At 33.8% G+C, this 20,532-nt stretch overlaps 1 long non-coding RNA gene across 1 annotated transcript in view; it reads left to right on the top strand.

Annotated features, from left to right (window-relative positions):
• LOC119878358 overlaps window positions 1–19,838 on the top strand; it is a 67,144-nt gene extending 47,306 nt beyond the window's left edge. The window contains exon 3 of the long non-coding RNA XR_005386806.1: window positions 19,536–19,838. This is a non-coding gene — a long non-coding RNA (uncharacterized LOC119878358). The remainder of the gene's footprint in view (window positions 1–19,535) is intronic.
• The last annotated feature ends 694 nt before the right edge of the window (window positions 19,839–20,532 follow it).

Raw genomic sequence — 20,532 nt, 5'->3', positions numbered from 1 at the left:
ATCTGGATCCCTGGGTGGCGCAGCGGTTTAGCGCCTGCCTTTGGCCCAGGGTGCGATCCTCGAGACCGCGGATCAAATCCCACGTCAGGCTCCCGGTGCATGGAGCCTGCTTCTCCCTCTGCCTATGTCTCTGTCTCTCTCTCTCTCTGTGTGACTATCATAAAAAAATAAAAATTTTTAAAAAAATAAAAAAATAGGCACTATAAAATAATTTTTAATTTTTTTAAAGATTTTAATTATTTATTTGACAGAGCACACATAATCAGGAGAAGTGGCAGACAGAGGCAGAGAGAGAGGGAGAAGCAGGCTTCCCGTTGAGCAGGGAGCCCAATATGGGGCTTGATCTCAGGACTCCTGGATCATGACCTGAGCTAAAGGCAGATGTTTAACCCACTGAGCCACTCAGGTGCCCCTAAATTTTATTATGAAAAAACTTAGATGAAAGAAGACTAATATGATTCCTCATGTAAGCATCACATAGTTTCAATGATTATCAACTGAAGTCTAACATTATATTATTTATATCTTAACTGCTTATAAACCATACTTTTATGTATGTAAAAGCTTAAATATGTATCTTTAAAAAAGTATTTCTTTAAAAAACCATAATGTCATAATCATATGCAAATTTTAAAACCGTATCCTTTAAAAATCATTGTTCTTATGTTCCCATTGTCTTAAAGATTCCATTACTTTTATTTTGTTTGAACCAAAATTATTGTAATTTATATATACATGCACATGTTCACACTAAACTCATTTATCTTCAAGTTTTGTCTCTGTTTTTGTTTTGTAATTTATTTGTTGACAAAATCTTTTTCCCATAGGATCATATGCAGTCTGTATGTTTTTTTTTTTATTTATTTATTTATTTTTTTTATTGGTGTTCAATTTACTAACATACAGAATAACACCCAGTGCCCGTCACCCATTCACTCCCACCCCCCGCCCTCCTCCCCTTCTACCACCCCTAGTTCGTTTCCCAGAGTTAGCCGTCTTTACGTTCTGTCTCCCTTTCTGATATTTCCCACACATTTCTTCTCCCTTCCGTTATTTTCCCTTTCACTATTATTTATATTCCCCAAATGAATGAGAACATATAATGTTTGTCCTTCTCCGACTGACTTACTTCACTCAGCATAATACCCTCCAGTTCCATCCACGTTGAAGCAAATGGTGGGTATTTGTCATTTCTAATAGCTGAGTAATATTCCATTGTATACATAAACCACATCTTCTTTATCCATTCATCTCTGTATGTTATTGATTACACCTTCATACTATTTTGGGGACATTTCTCTGACATCTGTGTTTCTGTGTTTTTAAAATGAGTAGCTAGATCTATAGGTTTCAACAGAATCAGGTCTAACATTTGGGCAGGACTATTTAAGTAGTATTATAAGTAGCATTTAAGCAGTATTATGTTCTTTCCTCAGATACTAGATGGTGTATGACTGTCTCCTTTTGTGATGTTATCAGTTGTGCTAATTGATATCTATATTTCCTTTTCCATGATAGGTTTATTAAAGGGAATTTAATTTTTCTTAAAAATGTGAATCATGGTTCCATGATAATCATAGTACTTTTGGCAAAGTTTATTCATTAGAGTCAGTACATTTAAAGGTACCTTTAAACTTAGCTCTGATAGAATTATCATGAATTTTGAATGGAAATAATATTTATATCCTGTTTCAACAACTGATTACAATAAATGCATTTCTTTAAACATGTTTTATATAAATATGTATCATAAAATAAGGATGATTTACTGTACTCAGATGAGGCAGTATTTTAAAATTATCAGTGGGATATCTTTCACATGTTAGAATTTAATATTTGATTAAAATAAATTTTTAAAATACTTGGCCATAGCATATATAGAAAATACACTCAAATAATTTTGGAATTTGTTTATAAAGCTCAAATCTAATAAGATGCAGTTAGTGTTACGGAAAATGTTGTTTCTCTTAAAGCTGAAGAAATCCTTTGCAATGAACTAGACCTAACATTTTAATGCTCTAAACAGTGACTTTCCAAGTTATCATTTCAATGAGTGGCTGCACTAATAGGAGAGTGCATATTTCTAAGCATGATACTAAGCAAAATTGTGAAGTAAAACATAACTGCCACACTTTTTTGAAGTATTGTTGATAATCCTATTTTTTATGCAAAAGTAGCTCTTTTTCATTTACTTCTATCATAAGGCCTTTCTTTTATTTCTCTAAACACACTATTCTACACCAATACGTATTATGTCACCACTGAGGTTTTCTTTCTTTTTTTTGTACTTTTTTTCTAGAGTGTCCTGACACACTAATAATACACACACAACTCAGCATGTTCAGATTTATATTCTGTAATAGCTAATGTGTATGTTCTGATCTAAACAAAGTAATCTTTGGTATTTTTGACTTTATACTTTATCTTTCCATTTATTATTTTAAATTTTTTAAAAAGATTTTATTTATTCATGTGAGACAGAGAGAGACAGAGAGAGAGAGAGGAGAGCAGAGACACAGGCAGAGGGAGAAGCAGGTTCCACGCAGGGAGTCTGATGCTGGACTCGATCCTGGACTCCAGGATGGCGCCCTGGGCTGAAGGCAAGCACTAAACCGCCGAGCCACCCAGGGATACCTATCTTTCCATTTAAATTTAAAAACTATTAGGCAATTTTCTATGAAAGTGACATATTTACTAGACATCATGAAATAATGCATACAATTATTTGTCTTTAAATGGAAATCTTTAGGATGAATTTCTTAATTATATAATCTCATTTTAGCTTTACTTTTATGTTTAGCAGATATTAAGGTTTCATATAAACAGTAATTCCATGGAACAATCAGCAGAAGTGTTTCAAACTGTGTAATCTACTAGTTGGTGACACTAATTTAATAGCAATCATTGAGGCTGGCTTATATAAGGGACTATTATAGTTAGCTTTATGGGAAATAAATTATACCATGTACTACCAGGTTAATAATGGATGATATGCTAAACAATTTGACTTGTCTCTCTTAATAAGCATACTTGGTTTTGCAAATAGAAAAAGCTTCTAAGTCATCTATCCTATCAAATCTCCCTACATCTTGAGTAGCTAGCTACCTGCTATGTGTTATAACTTCTTGTACATTTGCATGTTCCATTTTAAATTCCAGTGTAGTTAACATTTTTCATTATTGTTGATATCAGGAATATTATTTGTTGTGGAAATGAAATCGTTTTCATATTTGTAGCAAATGTTTATATTCATTATACAACTTCTTGTTTTCTGGTATGTTTTAAAATCTGTACATTTTTATTTAGTAAAAGGTACTTATCTTCTATTTTTGTATGTTTTCTGTTTTGCTAAAAATTTTCCAACATTAAAAAATAATTTCCACAGTTTTTGTAATTTTATTTGAACTATCAAGCTTATTCCAAGTCTGTATTCAAATGAAGGCTTTTTCTGGCAAGCCAAGAAATAAAGACCCCAGAAAAAATTTTGTAAAATTACCTTTTTCATTTTCTCCTTCTATTTGGCGTTACTTTCCTATGGCTATTTCTTTTTCAATTACATTCCACATGTGGGCAAAGAAAGTTTGGAAGATCCAAGATTGCATAACTCTTCTAACTAGTGATCCTAGAGGAATAAAGACCCTCTCTTTCCCATAAAATATGTATCAAATCTCAGTAAAAACCCTAATTTGCTTGATTTGGTTCACAAAAGGAAGAGAGGACCTCTCAGTCACCCTAGAAAATCATCACTCTGAGCCAAGTAGTGGGTGTGGGAAATCTGATAGGCAGTCCCAGGTGGACCATATGCACTGAGAGAGAGAGAGATGGGCACAGAATATGCACACACTTAGAAATGTTTCTGAGAGCTGACATTTTGTTTGACTAACCCTGAAATTCATACTATTGTTTCATCATATAAAGGAATAAAGACCCCCGATCAAATACAAACAAATTATATCAAGATATTTTCAGATGAGATCCTTAAGTGTTTCGAGTGGTTCTACAGGGAAGAGTGCATCAGTTAGCATGTAGTGTTCTATGACTGAAAAATCACATTTTCCTCCCACTATCTCATTTATTTCTTATCGTTTCCATTCTGTACTGAAATGCCCATCTCTTTATATACATGTTCACCTTTTTCACTGGAGTGTTTATTTTTAAAGTTTTTGTCTTTGATAATTCCAACAACTGGGACCTATCTAAGACTACTTTTCTTGATTACTTTTCTACTGATGGTACATCCGTTTCTTGTTTCTTTGTGCATTTTGTAATTTTTGGTTGAAGTTGGATATTATCTGTAAGCTTAAAACACTTAGGAAAATCGTATCAATGCATGCAGACACATTTCTTTTTTCTGCCAGGTTTTTACTGTGGGTTGCTGAGTCAGTCTATTTCAGAATTGATCTGGGTTTGGTCCTGTTGTTGCTATGGTTATTTGCACCTTACCACAGGCTTCAAATTCCTCTAATGTTACCTTGTTTTTAGTGTGGGAGTTGGATTGCTTAAGAATTTCAGGGATGTTGCTCTACCCTCAGTTTTAGGTCTTCCCTTTGTGACTACTCTTCGAGAAGATTATTACTCATGCTTCTAAATTTCCTCAATGGTAAATTGTGTTGTCATTTAGTACTTGCTAGCCTAAGGTTTGGGGTGGAGACGGGCCTACAATAAATTTCCTATTGTCTTGATTTAGCCTCAGACTCAGGCAGACCTTGTATCCCTGAGTCATGAAGGTGAGGTTTTCTCAATGGTCCTCTCTGTGCTCCACTTTAGGGTGACTTGAATGGACTGAAGCTAGATTTCCTCATTCACGTCCTAGGAGTAGCGGGAGTACGTTTCTGATCCCTTCTCTCGGCTACAGTGAACCTTAGCCTGAGTTCCAAAGGCAACAGTGTTTGCGATTCTTCTCCCAGTATCTTGAGGCTTTGCCTCATGGGAAGAAAGTAAAGAGGATCCTTCTGAGGTGTGTCTTTCCCACAGCATGTGCTGCTCCCTTCCTCTAGGTTTATACAACAAGAGATTCTTGTTCTGGCCCTTCATCCTGATTCCATCTTCCTCGTGCATAGCTGTCTTAGTCATTCCATGCCGCTATAATTAATCATCATAGCCTGGGGGCTTAAATAACAAACATTTTTCATAGTTGGAGAGGTGGAAAAGTCCAAGATCAGGATGCTGGCATATCTTGTGTCCTATAATGGCCTACTTCCTGATTTGCATCTGGTCTTCTCTTTGTACCTTTACAAAGAGAGAGAGTGAGAGAGTGTGTGAAAGAGAGTGAGAAAATGAGTGAGAGAGCTCTCTCATGTCTCTGCTTTTAAGGGCACTAATCTCACTCATGAAGGCTCTACCCTTAGGACCTAATGTACCCCCAAAGGCCCTGCCCCCTAACAGTATCACATTAGGGTTAGAACTTCAGCATATAAGTCTAGGGGTGACATAAACATGCAGTCCGTAACTACCCAATTAGGTTCATGGACAATAGCTTGGGAGTGAATGTGGATCTTGGATCTGAGGTTCTCAGGGTTTTATGTATCCTCATAATGGCCCACATTTGTCTTTAATAATTTTTTGAAAATATAACCTGCATTATTTGTAGCAGTTTGTATATCACATGGCATCTTCTGGATGTATGCAAATGCTTGTGATTGGTAACTCCTTGGAGTTGACTGTCTTCCCTTAGATTTCAGATTTTGCCTTGTCCTTATTTTTTTTTTCTGAGAAGTTCAAGAAGAGTTTTGCTTTTTTAAAAGTTATCTCGTATTTTTTGTTGAATGGGTGGGTTTAGCATACTTTCTAGTTTTGTTTTGTTTTGTTTTATTTCCATCTATGGCGAACCCAGAATTTACCTGCTATTTTAATTTATTATTATGAATCATTTTAATTTACAACGTTTGGGTTGCTTATTCATATTTTCCTCAAAATATTTATTGAACAGATAATTTTATAAAGTCTATGCTAGTTTTAGACAGCATACAAAAATAAATATAATCATTGTTGGGATAATGGGAAACTATTGCTCACTCTTAATGTTTTCTTTTTTTTTTTTCACATGGAGGACATACCATTAGAATATCTTTGATATCTCCATTTTTTCTTCCTTTATTTATGGGAAGATGAGTGGTATTTTGTCAGTGACTTTGAGAGTAGACCTGGGAATGTGTAGCTCAGTCCACTATTTTTCTCTAATTTTACAAGTCAGATTACTGGGAGCCCACATTTTGTTCTTCAGGACAGATTTTTTTTTCAAGCTGACTATACATGGTAATATCTGAAATAATTCCAAAGCTACCTATCATTGGGTGAGTAAGTTTTCTATGGGATTCGGCATTAGAATCTGTCACTGCCTTTCAACTGTATCACCTTCATTCATAAAATAAAGCAATAATATTAACAATAATAAAAATTCTATTTTATATTCTGTATGCCTTATTATTCTTTGCCTATCTCAAGTAGATTTCTAATAAAGATAGATAGAAAAAGATATTACTTTCAAGTCCCTTCAAATAATAAGCAGCAGCATTATGACAGTCATTAATATTTTTTGATTGATGTGTTAATTTGCTAAGACCTCAATGCAATATCTAAAATAGTCCTCACAATTGTTATGAGGTTGATAAGAATATTTTTTCTTACGGTATATTATGGCCACTTATCTTAGTATCATCATGACTCATAATGATAACATTTTAAAAATTCCTACCTCATAGAATTTTTAGCCGATCATTTCTATTTATTCCGTTCTGCTCCATTGCAGCTGTTTTCAACATGTGTACTTATTCCTTGCTGTATAACCAGTTATCAACACCTTAGTGGCTTAAAATAAACAATAATTAACTCATAGTTTCTGTGGATTGAAAATCTGGGTGAACCGTGACAAGAGGCCTCTTGCTCAGGCTCTGTCACAGGCTATCACTTAGTTGTCACCTGGGACTCCAGCCTCCTCAAAATGTGCCTGGGGAAGGATCTGCATCAAGCTCACTGACATGGTTATTGGCAGGTCTCAAGTTGTTCTTGACTTTTGGCCTGAGATAACAGTTGATTGCCTCATAGACAAGGTAGCTCACAACATTTTGAGAGAGAAAGGGAAAGGGAGAAAGAGAAGTGGGGTGTGGGAAGAGGAGGAGGGTGCTAATATAAGTGGCATATCATCTCTGTTGCCATATTCTATGCATTAAAAGCAAGTGACTAGGTTAAGCCCACACTCAAGGGGAAAAGCTTATAGAAGTGCACGGGAGCTAGAAGTGGGACACATGAAGTGGCGGCACTTAGTGTTAACAACCATGATTATACATAAGACCTTGTTTTGTATTTTCACCACCCCACCTCTGACATTTTAAACCTAATGCATCAGTCTTTGATTTCAAGTGCTTATCCTTTCCACTGTCTCACACATTGTCAGCCAATTCAACAGTGCTATTCAGACTTCTAGGGCTTTCACTCTTCTTTCTTCAACTCTCTGTATCTCTGTTTTCTCTTCTTTCCTAAGCTCTAAAACTTTTATGGAATGTACTCATTATATTACTGACACTGTAGTCAAGAGCTGAAAATCTTGTTTTCTTTTACATTGCTCTTTGTAATAGAGTTTCTGAAGTTATTATAGGCAAGGAAAAGTGTACAAATAGAATACCATTTCATTATTGTATATGTGACCAATTTATGGATGCATAGATTTGGGTGAACACTGTTGAACTGTTCATCTTGAACCATTATAGGGTCCAGAAAGCACAACTCTCTATTAAGCTTCAGGGACAGCTGGGTGGCTCAGCAGTTGAGCATCTGCCTTTTGGCTCATTTTGTGATCCCCGGGGTCTGGGATCCCTGCAGGTAGCCTGCTTCTCCCTCTGCCTATGTCTCTGCCTCTCTCTCTCAGTGTCTCTCATGAATAAATAAATAAAATCTTTAAAAAAAAACTAAAGCTCCAAAGAAATCATAGATTTTTAACCATTAGCCTTTACTATACTAGTGGTTATTGTGGAATAAAGGATCTGATGGGTTTTACCACTCTGATTATCATATTCTCAATTGCAAAGATTCTTTTAAAAAAAGTCAAGGGAGTAATACTAACAAAATCCATAGTAAGTTTTTTTTTAATACCAACATAAAATTTTAAAAATATATTTTCTAATGCTTTTAACCTCACCTTCTTTCCTTCTCAAAACCAGATGACAACCTTGCTTCCTATGAGGGAAGTCTTTAGGCTCATCCACCAGTTTATCTTACTGTGTATCCATCCCTGTTTCTTCATTTTGCCTTCTCCAAAGAGATCAATTTCTGCCTATGCAAAGTAAAATCCTATCTCTATATGGTAGAGACTGACCCTTTATGTCTTTCTAGCAAAGTAAGTACATCACATTTCTAGTTCACTGTGTATCTTTTCCTTTACAATCATTTTCTCTCCCTGAGCATATAAATTTGTTTAAGTTTTTAAGACCTTAAAAAAAAAATTCTGCCATGATTCCACAACTCTTTATAGCAAGCTTTAAAAAGGAAACCTTTGCTCCCAAACTACCTTTTTATTACCCATTCACTAAATGGGTAAGTGAATCACTAAGTGATTTACCCACTTAAATCAGACCCCTGTACTCAACTTCCCAGTGAAACTTTTCTCGCTAAGGTTATCAATGACATTTACTACTAAGTACGTTGAGCACTCTTTAGGCCTTATCTTAATTAAACTCTTCTGTGGGTATTTGACATTCTTGATCATTCTTTTTTTTCCTTTGAAATTCCTCATGGACTTTACTAAGATCTTTATGTGGCTCAAGCAGGCATCAGTTTATACCTGCCTTCAAAATTGCTCAAGGTAAAATGAATTCAGCCAAGCTCTATAAAACGGAACTTTGTGAGAGCTCATTCTTAAGTCAACTGTGCAGCAAAGTAAATTCAAAACCATTATCTGAGGTTAATTTTGACTGGCTTGCCTGGAGACACTCTTAAGGCTTCTCTCCTCATATACATTGGATGTTCTTCAGTTCCAGATGCTTTTATTTTTAGACTGTTCAGCTTTCGTGGAAGATTATTAATCTCCGAATACATTGCTCAATGAATACCTTATAATAGTTTTCAAGCAATCATTTACTGGGGAATATAATCTTGTGTTTAACTTCTGTGACCTTTTAAAAAATAATCTCAATCTGGAGAAATGATATTGAGGGAGGAATAGTGGTTAAATATATGCAAAATACCCCCTCTTTTAGAAAAGCCTGTGTACTACCACACTAATCTTTCCCTAACAAGAGAGATGACATATATATATATATATTGTATTTTGTTGATTCCATATAAATTGCTGTATATGGAAGACACAACATGACATGCCATTAAGAACTTGTGTTTTGGAATAAGACAACTCAGGGTTTGAATCAGTTCAGTGAAGTCTGAATTAGGTAATCATGTAAAGTATTATTTCCACTCACTAAACCTAAAGAAAATCATAATAATATTCACCTTAAGTGTAAGTTTGCAGTCAATTTCAGAAAAAAGTCATGCCAGCAGTATTCAGTATACTATTTCATCTTGCTTGCACTAATAGTACTTTTAATATTACCACTAATATTGAAGTTCTCAGAAATCGGAAGCTTCTTTCATACATGTGCACATAGGAGTTTATCATGAGACTATAGGACCTAGTCTCTGTTTATCAGCCAGCAAACTATGTGTAATGCCTTTTCTATGTCTTGGGAATCCTCTTTTTTTCCTATATGATCACCATGGTTTATAAGTTGTATATGGTTTATTTTAATAGTATTCACGTGTATTTCCTAAAACGTGTGTGAGGAGTATATGTGTAAGCACCTCTTTTCCTCATTCACTCAAGATATAAATTTTGGGGGTTAGAAACTTTTTTGTTCTTGTGTTTTGGTTAGATTTTTAGATTTTTAGGGTCATTAGTTTATACAATAAGTGATCATTAGGAAACATTTCAAAAACAATTACCAATTGTATGCATACATAAACAAATGATGAAATGCAGTATATTATGACTATTTGGAGTTTTATCTTATATCTGTTCAAGATTGTATCAATAATTTTAATAAATCTATGTAAAATATAAAATTTGTAGATGACACTTGCAGGAAAGCGCAACAAAGATATCTGGTAAAAATTGTATGTAAAATTTTTACCTTTTGGGCACCTAAGGTAGCTCAGTCAGTTAAGCATCCAACTCTTGATTTTGGCTCAGTTATGGTTCAAAATTTCTCTGTGCAAATACACAATGAAGAAAATAGAGCTTAATAGCAACACAAGTAAAAATAACTTTGGGATTTTTAAGCTTAAATGGGTTTTATAGGATTTATACTTCCAGGAACATGCAATAGACATATTTTTCTTCTTCTTTCATTTTAATGCAACTAAAAATCCATCAAATTATATTTAAAACAATTAGAAGATGACTCTGAAAGTTGAGGGAAAGAAGACAAATCAGGTAGGGATCTGGGGATACAAGGAACTTCATTGTAGTGAAACTCCTGTCTTTATTTATTTGTTTAACCTCATATATCACATGCATATTTAGAACTGAAGAAACTAGAACTAGAAATACCAAGGAGCAGACAAAAGAAATGTCCCAACAAAAGTCTTTTCTCTCTAGCCAAAGGATCAGGAAAGAGTAGCCTAACATTACAGAAAACTTGTAGACAAAAACTGTGTTTTCCAAACCAACACCCCCAAAAATTGTTGCCACCCACCCACATCCCTGCCAGGACAGGCCCAGTGGAAAGCCTAAAATTTTGTATTCCCTAGGCTGAAATGATATTATCAGGTTCCTAATTGACATTTATAGAAAAGTCTACCAAACACCCACAGAATTCATAGTCTCTTCAAGTGCTCGTGAAACACATACCAAGATAGACCAGAATCTAGTCCTTAAGAAAAAATCTCAACAAATTTAAAAGAATTTAATTTTTTTAAAAGCATGTTCTCTGACCTCAATGACATAAAACAGAAAGACAATGAGAAAATTCCCCAGACACTAGGAAACAAAACAGCACACTTCTAAATAATCTATGGGTCAAAGAGGAGCTCTCAAGCAAACACACACACACACACACACACACACACATACACACACACGTGTTGAAGTGAATGAAAAGGAATCCAAGAAACCATAACGTATTAAAATATACGGGAACATTTGTAGCAAAAAATTGCATATATAAGAACAGTAGAAATGTCACAGATAAACATTCTAAGCGTCCATCTTGTATCAGTCACCTCGGGCTACCAAACAGAAGACTATATAGGCTGGGTGGCTTAAGCAACTGAAATTTCTTTTCTCACAGTTCTTGAGACTGGATGCCCAAGATCAAGGTGCCAACAGGATAATGTCTGGAAAGAACTCTCTCCTTTGACGTAGATGGTTGCCTTTTCACTGTGTCCTCACATGGTGGAGACAGAGAACAAATTCTCTGATGTCTCTTCATCTAAGGACATGGATTCTATTGGATCAAGGCCTCACCTTTTTGACCTCATGTAACCTTCTTCAATTTCTCATCTCCAAATACAGTCACATGAATTTGGGGATCAGGAGGATAAACACTCTATAACATGCATCATGAAATGAAGCAAAGTGAAGTCAAAGCAAACAGAAGGAAGGTTATAAAGATATAAGTAGAAATAAATGAAATTTTAAAGAGAAAAAGCAATAAAGTCCATGATATAAAGACCTGACCCATTGTAAAGATCAACGTATCAGATAAATTTCTTGACAAATAAGAGATAAAACACAAATTATATTTGAACAGGAACATCACTATAGACCCTGAAGATTTATTAAAAGGGTTAAGAGAATACTGTAAAAAAAAACCCTGCACATATATATCCCTTGAAAATCACAAGCTACTACAATTAAGTATAAGTCCGATAATTTGAATCATCCTATAACTATTCAGGAAATTGAATTTCTTTAAAAACAACTGAAAAAGAAAACTCTATGTTCAAATGATTTTCTTGGATAATTCTCCACAATATCTAAAGAGTGGATTCTACACAGTTTCTTATAGGAAACAGAAGAGGAAGAAATTCTCCCAATTTTTGTTTCTTTTTTGGTTAAATTAGAATTTTGCTGATACCAAAGCAATAAGAGGACTGCCCAAAAAGAAAAGAAAAGAAAAGAAAAAAGGAAATAGATACAGAGAAAAAAGACTAGCGTCTGTCATGTATATAGAAGCAAAATTTGTAACAAAATATTACCAAAAAATATTTAGCAATATATAATAACTTTTGCAGAATGCCCAAATTGAATTTGAATTCATTCAAAATGATCCATGACAGTAAGAGATTAAAGAAGATAAAGTCCACGTTCATATTAACTGAAACAGAGAAATTGACAAAATTCAACACACATTCATTATAAAAACTGTCAGAAAAAGAGGAATAAGGGACCATTTTGAAAATTTCATAAATAAGTTCTACAAAAGGTCTTCCACTAACATTGTTCTTAAAGTTGAACTAACAATGCTTTCTCTCTAAGATCTGTAATGAGGCAAAGACATTTACTGTCATCATCATTAAGCAATAGAGAACTAGAAGTTCTAGTTAATACAATAGGACAAGGAAAGGAAATAAAAGCATACAGACCAGAAGGGAAATCATTAAAAGTGTCTCCTTTTACAGGTGACATGATCATCTCTGCTTAAATCCCTAAAAGTCTATAATTTTTAATAATCATTTTTAAATTATTGAGATAATCTACATAACATTGTATGAGCTTCCAGTGTACAACATAATGATATGTTTATATTGTGAAATGCTCACCACAGTGAGTAAATAACATTCATCACCATATGATGTAGTTACATGTTTTTTTTTTGTAGTGACAATAACTACAGTTATTAGTATATGTAGTTACAGTTTTTTTTTCTTGTGACAATAACTTTTAAGATTTACTTCCTTACCAAATTTCAGATAAATTTTTAAATAATCATAAAAGAAATCAAGGCATGTCTAAGTAATTGAAGAATCAGAGACATGTCTTGCTCATGGTATGAAAGTTTCAACATAGTAAAGTTGTCTGCTTTGCCCAAATTGAAGAGGTTTAGGGTACTTCCTATCCAAATCCCAGCAAGATTCATTCTTTATAAGAAATTCATATCAAAGTCAAATTAAATGACATAGGTACATGGAAAGTAAAAAAAAAAAAAGGCAAACCAAGAAACAGGCTCTTAACTATAGAAAGCAAACTGATGTTATCAGAAGGGAGGTGGGGGTGGGAGATAAGTTAAGAAAATAAATAAAAACAAAACAAAAGGAAAACATACAGATGATAGTAAAGAAAATTACTAGAGACAAAGTGAGGATAAAAGGACCAATCAGGAAGATATAATGATTGAGATGTGTACATACCAAACAGTAGAGTTTCAATACAAATGAAGCTAAAAACTTTTAAGATCTACTCTCTTAGCAACTTTCCGATATGCATTACAGTATTAGTAACCTAGTCACGATGTTGTACATTATATCGCCAGAATTCATTTATCTTATTAGTAGCAGTTTATATCTTCTGATCGCCTTTACCCATTCCCTCCAAGCACCCTTGACTTTGGGAACCAACAATTTGCTTTACATTTCTATGAAAGATTTTTTTTTGAGATTCCACATATAAGTTAAATCACATATAAGTGTCCTTTCTCAACAACCTGACTTATTTCATGTATTATAATGGCTTTCAAGTTCATCCATGTTATCATGATATATTACATTTTCTTTATCCATTTATTCACTGATGGGCACTTAGATTGTTTCCATGTCTTGGTTATTTAAATAATGCTACAGGATACATAGTGCTGTAGATATCTCCTTGACATAGTGACTTTGTGTCCTTTGGATATATACCAAGAAATGGAATTGCTGTGTCATATGGTAGTCCAATTTTAACTTTTTGAGGAACCTCCATACTGTTTTCCATACTGGCTGCACCAGTTCACATTCCCACCAACAGTGCATACGGGTTCCATTTCATTTATCCTTGTCAATACATTATGTCTTATATTTTTGATGTAGGTCATTCTAATAGTACGAGATCACATCTCATTGTGGTTTTGTTTTGCAGCTCTCTGATAATTAAGTGGTATTGAGCACTTTTCCTGTACTTCTTAATTGTCTATGACCCTTCTTTGGAAAAAATGTTTATTCAATTCCTCTGACCATTTTTGAATCATTGTTGTTGTTGTTGTCATTGAGTTATATGAGCTCTTTCTCTCCTTAAGATAGTAACCACATATCACATATGTCATTAGTAAATATTTTCTTCCACTCCATAGGTTACTATTTCTTGTTTTTGATGGTTTCTTTTGTTGTGCGGATTTTTAGTTTGGTGTAGTTTCACTTGTTTATTTTCGGTTTTGTTGTCTTTGCTTTTGGTATCACTCTAAAAATGAATTTATTTTTGTTAATTAAGTTGTTTTCTACTACTTGTACTCTCTTGATAGTAATAGATTTCATAATACTTCCTAAATTTCAAATCAATGATTGCTATATCAAGATGTAATACAAAATCAATTATGGATGATATAACAATTAGATAAAATAGCTAGATAAAATGTTGTTGTGCTTCCCTGTGTCACGTAATTACTGTGATATGTATTAGAAAGAATAAAATAGTATAATGTCAACAATAAATGTGCATGTATTTTTGAAAACCTATTGATAAATACAAAAAACTACAAACCTGCAAGAGCAGATAAAGATTGTTATGCATATGAAGGGTTTATTCTTTGAAAAACTGCTTAGTAAAGATACCACAATATAATCTGTGCATTCTCCTCCTTTATGAGACTCTTTCACACATCACATTGGAATGGATTATACTGACAACAAGGCTAAGCAATACAGTGTCTGTTTCTGTTACCACAACAACAGTAGTCTTTACATGGCATGGTTTTCATTCTGTGTTCCTGTTAATCTTTCTTTCTTTCTTTATTCATTTTTAAAGACATTGATAGAAGGCACATAATCTTTGTATACAGTAAACATTACAATTTGAATAACTATGCTGAGGTGGAATTTTACATGACAGTAGGGAATTCACATGAGAGCAATTGAAACACATCACTTTATTATACTTAGGAGTGTAACACTTAATTTTTATTTTATCACTGGATGTCAGGACCTAGCCTGATTCTGTTTCCAAGTCTGTAATTTTGGAACTCTTTAAAATATTTTTGTTGGCTTATTTTAACAAAAACTTTATTCAAAACTGCAATGAAGTTTTATTAATATTAGAATTACCTCAAATTTTGAATATCTTAGATAATTATTGTGTTTAGTGACTTCATAAAAAGAAAATGACTGAAGTTCTTTTTGTCTGGCCATTGTAATATTTCATGAAAGTATTTTTCATGTTATAATATCTGGTATGCATATTATAGCTCTATGTACACATATATAACTATATCTCTATGTGCATATATTTTTCTGTCATTGTTTTTATTACTAAATGTGTTAAACTTAAAATGAAAATTAAAATAGGGATCCCTGGGTGGCGCAGCGGTTTAGCGCCTGTCTTTGGCCCAGGGTGCGATCCTGGAGACCCGGGATCAAATCCCACATCGAGCTCCCGGTGCATGGAGCCTGCTTCTCCCTCTGCCTGTGTCTCTGCCTCTCTCTCTCTCTCTCTCTCTGTGACTACCATAAATAAATAAAAATTAAAAAAAATAAAGTATTAAAAAAAGAAAATTAAAATATAAATCTTTTAGCTTTGTATTTATTGCATTTTAATTATATCTCATGTGTCAGGGAGATGGTACTATTGCTGCTTCTTTTAATGTATGAAAAATATGACCAGAAAAATATTTGAGAAACACATGAGAAAGAGTCGGTAGTACTTTTCATATTTCATAATGAATAAAGAAATATTTGTTTTTTTAATTCCGTATCATCAGGCAGGATTACTGTCTTGATTTTTATCAAGTTTTATGAAAGTTCACAGGGGTGAAAGTCATACTCTTCTATAATTTAATCTATCATAGTTCCCAGACAAGCTGAAAATGAGAAGAGTAGTTGTAAGTTAAATTTAGATGACTAATTTTTTTTGTAAATTTAAGTTAGAAATTTAATTGATAAGAATGATAGTGAGGTATTTTAGAAGCCCTACATTGTGGAAGTGTAAGATACAGATAAAACGAAACATATATGTGAAGACTAATGTCAGGAATGATAAAACAAGAAAGCATAGGAAGTAAGAGAGAAAGTTTGGAGAAGATCAAAACAAAGTTAAAATTGTAATACTTAGACCCTGATATATAGTCTTAACAGGAGTCTAATTTAATGCTGAGTGATTCTGAACTATTGAATTAAACTGAGATAAAATTCTTTAAACCACATCATTCACCTTCTGAATATAATACAGTGAATTAGTGTCACCTTATACATTATTCTTTGCTCATCTCAGCCAACAGTAAAATTCTTCACCAGCACTGCTTCAATATACCTTTTACAAATATCTCTGCAACTCAAAAAAAAAATATCTCTGCAACTCTTTCATATTCCTTTGCCTAGCCTTGGCACTAATACTTCTGATAAACTTCATTTCTGCCCTATTGTAATAACAGTAGGTGTAGAGCTTATTTTAATGTCAGTTTTGGGAAAGATATGCATAAAGCATAAATTTTTCTTATACTCACATTGAATTTCAAGCCTTAAAAAAAATCTTGCTTGTCCTATGAATGAAAATGTTGAATAGAAAAAGTACTTTTTTTCTTTCCATTTATTTCAATTCAAAACAATTAATTGGTTATTTTAGTAAAACTATAATTTTTTCCATTACCCAATTAACTTTTCCCTCTATTCATGCAATAAAAAAAAAGTCAACACATTCACAATTCATTTTTGATATTCCCAAACAGAGCCAACATCCTTAGAGTAAGATCATAGTTTCCAGGATGTCTACCTACTTACAAGAGTATAAGAAAGACATTCACACAAACGACTGAAGCCAAATTTTCTTATGGTTTCTTTTCCTTTTATTAGGGGATAAAAAGTTCAACATCAGAAAAACATCCTATTTCCTGAAGGTGCTCAATTCCATCAATAGGAGTTAAGAGAAGACCTATGACATATGTGCAACTTGCCCCTTCCTAACAGAGTAGAATAACCCCCTTCATCCTTGCTAGACATACATATCCCAACTAGGACACTGAGCATCAGCATCACAGATCAAAAAAGTAACAATGTGATTGAAATAAGAACCTACCTTCCCCAGCCCACATGTTTCTTTAAACAGAGATTAAGAGAAATCTTAGATACCCATTCTTCTCTCCATCCTTTCACCCTGTTTCTCCATAATTCTATGCAACAAGCCCACCAGGATGATTGGGAATTAAATTTCTTCCATATCAGTGACAATAGGAATCACAGGTCAATCTTAACTCCAAGACTCTAAGTTTTATACGTTTTTCGGGTTTCTATCAGTTTCTCTTCCCTATTACTCCCCCACACTCTTGAAGACTCTTCAGTGTTCCCTTATAATTGGAAGTTGCCCAGATCCTCAATGTCTTCTTTGAACATTCTTCTCAACATTTTGCTCTGTTGTGAATTTGGCCTTCCCCGAAAGTTAGTGTTTTCCTTGAAGTTCACTCAAGTGGTGGCTCATTGTTGTTTGTTTCTTTTCTGAATCAGAGAACACTAGTAGGATAAATGCTAAAAATGACACCTGGGCACATAATTTTCAAACTACCCGGAAAATAAAGCAAAAGATAAACTCCTGAAAGAAACCAGAAGTTGAGGAAAAACACTTTACCGATAGAAAAACAGCACTTAGAATTGCATCCTAATCACTTCTAAGAAACTATACAAGCAAGAAAAAAGTGAACTACATATTTAAAACATTGAGAGAAAAATAACATCAACATAGAATTTTTTACCCTACAAAATTATGCTTCAAAAGTGAAGGAGAAATAAAGGCTATTTTAGACAAATAAAATTGAGGGAATTAATTGCCAGTAGATGTGCACAAAACTTTGAGAGTTTCTTTAGAGTGAATAGAAATGATACACATTGGAAACTAATTCCCACATAAAGAGAGAGCATTAACGAAGTAAGGGAAGGCAAAATTTAAACAGTTCCTATTGTTAATTGATCTAACCGAGAACAATTTGTTCAAAATGATACCAACAATGAATTTGATTATACATGCTTATATATATATATGTATATATATATATATACATATATATATATATATAATGAATATATACATGCTTGTGGATGCCCATATACAAGTAAATTGAAAGACACAAGAGAAGAGAAAACAGGAGGGGACTAGGATTGTGGTGTTATTATAAAGTACTCACAGTATCTGTTAAATGACATACCGTTGTTTGAAAGTGGTCATGGATTAGTTGTAAATGTATATTGCAAACTACAGGGCAACTAGGAGAAAAAATGTTAAAAACAAACAAATCAAGTATTGATATGCTATAAAAAAAGGAGAAAAATGTAACTGTAACTGTCCAGTTAAAACCACAAAACACAGAAAAAGAGTGGAAGACAAAAATAAGAACAGGGCAAAAATAATAACACTAAAAAACAATAACAGAAACAAATGTGTATATATAGAGAGATAGATATATGCTTGATCCTCCTTTAATTTTGAATGCAGCCACTTTTTTTCCCTTCCTCTCTTATGATCTCACAGGATGAAAATTCCCTTAACTGACTTGATGGCTTTTCAGTTTCCAATGGAGTAGAAAAATATTTGCCACTCTGCAGAATAATTGCTATTTAGAGAGATGCACAGTGAAACTTTATGGACAGAGAAAGGTGTAAAGGTTCAGAGGTGTTTTTTAAAAAGAAGCAACATTTAGACTGACATTTAAGGTTGTGAAAGAATCTAATAAACTGGTTGGTGAGTTCAGGCCATCTAAGAATAACAAGATTGAGGATATTATATTTATCAGCATTCTTTAGAGTGGGGAGCCACTCATTTAAAAAAAAGCAGCAATTTGTTCAGTACTTGGCCTACACTCAGTATATACTGCTGGAACCCAGACTTTAGAGAAATTTGTTGAAATTCTCTGTACAACAAAAAGGATAAATTTGATCCATTGAGTAAGAAAGGATGAAAAGCTGAGGACTGTTTGAAGGAGGGCAGAGGAGATCCAAAAAATGCAAGAAAAGAAAAGATAGAAAACCAATAGCATCATGGATGAAAAAGTTTCTTGAGGAAAGAATATTTTTGCTATGTGATGCCTGAGATACATACACTCTTCTTCAACTTTATCAAATTTTAGTAAAGTACATATTGCTTACCAGTGCTTCTTATTGTAGGAAAATTTTAAGATGGATTGAACTCAGAGAGAGGAAGAGCTTATATTCACATCTTTGCGAATGCATGGCATGTCAGGTGAAAAGCTGGAGGAAAAATATTTCAGTTGGTATCAGGGTTAACTGAGATCTGTCATTTTAGAAATTACTCTTTTTTTAAAAATTGAGCTTTATTTATGAAAATAAAAATTGTAACTTAACAGATGCCTTATAAATTAAATTAGCTAATTCTGTAGGATATTTCTCGCCTTATAAATTTCTTTTTTCATATACTATAGACCTAATGCTTTGTGGAACCTGCTTTGGGAAAAGATGGCTTCACTACCAAAAATGAACGTCAACAAAAAGAAAAATATCTGAATACAAATGAAATCTGTAACTATTTATGGAAAATATTTTCTATTAACCAACCAAGTAGAAATAGCTAGAACAAAAGGAAAGATTTTATTTACAGTGTTTTCATTCCTTAAAATAAGGGCCCGTGAATGGCTTTTTGTCCTTTCCTTTTTTAAGTCAGTATTATTAGTCAGAATAGGCTGGGTTAATGCAATAATAAATAAACCCTTAAGCTTAGTGCTTAAGCCAAGAACAACTTTGTGTGTATGTATTTCATACTTTGATGATTTGAGAAAAAATATGTAATGTTATAGATAAGTAGGGAGATAGATGAGAGTTGAGTGACTCTCCTTTTTTTTTTTAATTTTTATTTATGATAGTCACAGAGAGAGAGAGAGAGAGAGAGAGGCAGAGACACAGGCAGAGGGAAAAGCAGGCTCCATGCACCGGGAGCCCAATGTGGGATTTGATCCCGGGTCTCCAGGATTGCGCCCTGGGCCAAAGGCAGGCGCCAAACCGCTGCGCCACCCAGGGATCCCCGAGTGACTCTCCTTTATAGCATGATACTCTTTAAAATTTGGGCTGTTTGGATGTTCTAATTCTATCATCTATTAACTACTCAGATGAGAGAATTTGGAAAAAATATTTATAAACAATCAAACTATCTATGATACGGGAGAGCTTGGCTCTTATCTCACAGAGTCAAAGAATGAATCTTGCAGACAAAGGAGAGTGAGTAAAGGAATAAAAGTTTAGTAAACACAGAGAAAGTTCTCAGAAGTGAGAGATGTCCCTACTGGGTTGCCACTGCGGGCTTGTAGGGTTGGTCTTTTACTGGAAGCCAACCAGGGAACTTAAATCTTTTAACATTGTCTACTGATATCACCACTGAGTAAGGACTAGTGATAATGTCTTTGATGCCTTACTTCTTCTTTGGGG

The sequence above is a fragment of the Canis lupus genome, unplaced genomic scaffold, assembly GCF_011100685.1.
Source record: "Canis lupus familiaris isolate Mischka breed German Shepherd unplaced genomic scaffold, alternate assembly UU_Cfam_GSD_1.0 chrUn_S1541H1729, whole genome shotgun sequence".
Classification (NCBI taxonomy): domain Eukaryota; kingdom Metazoa; phylum Chordata; class Mammalia; order Carnivora; family Canidae; genus Canis; species Canis lupus.
This window is presented reverse-complemented; position numbering and strand designations above follow the sequence as displayed.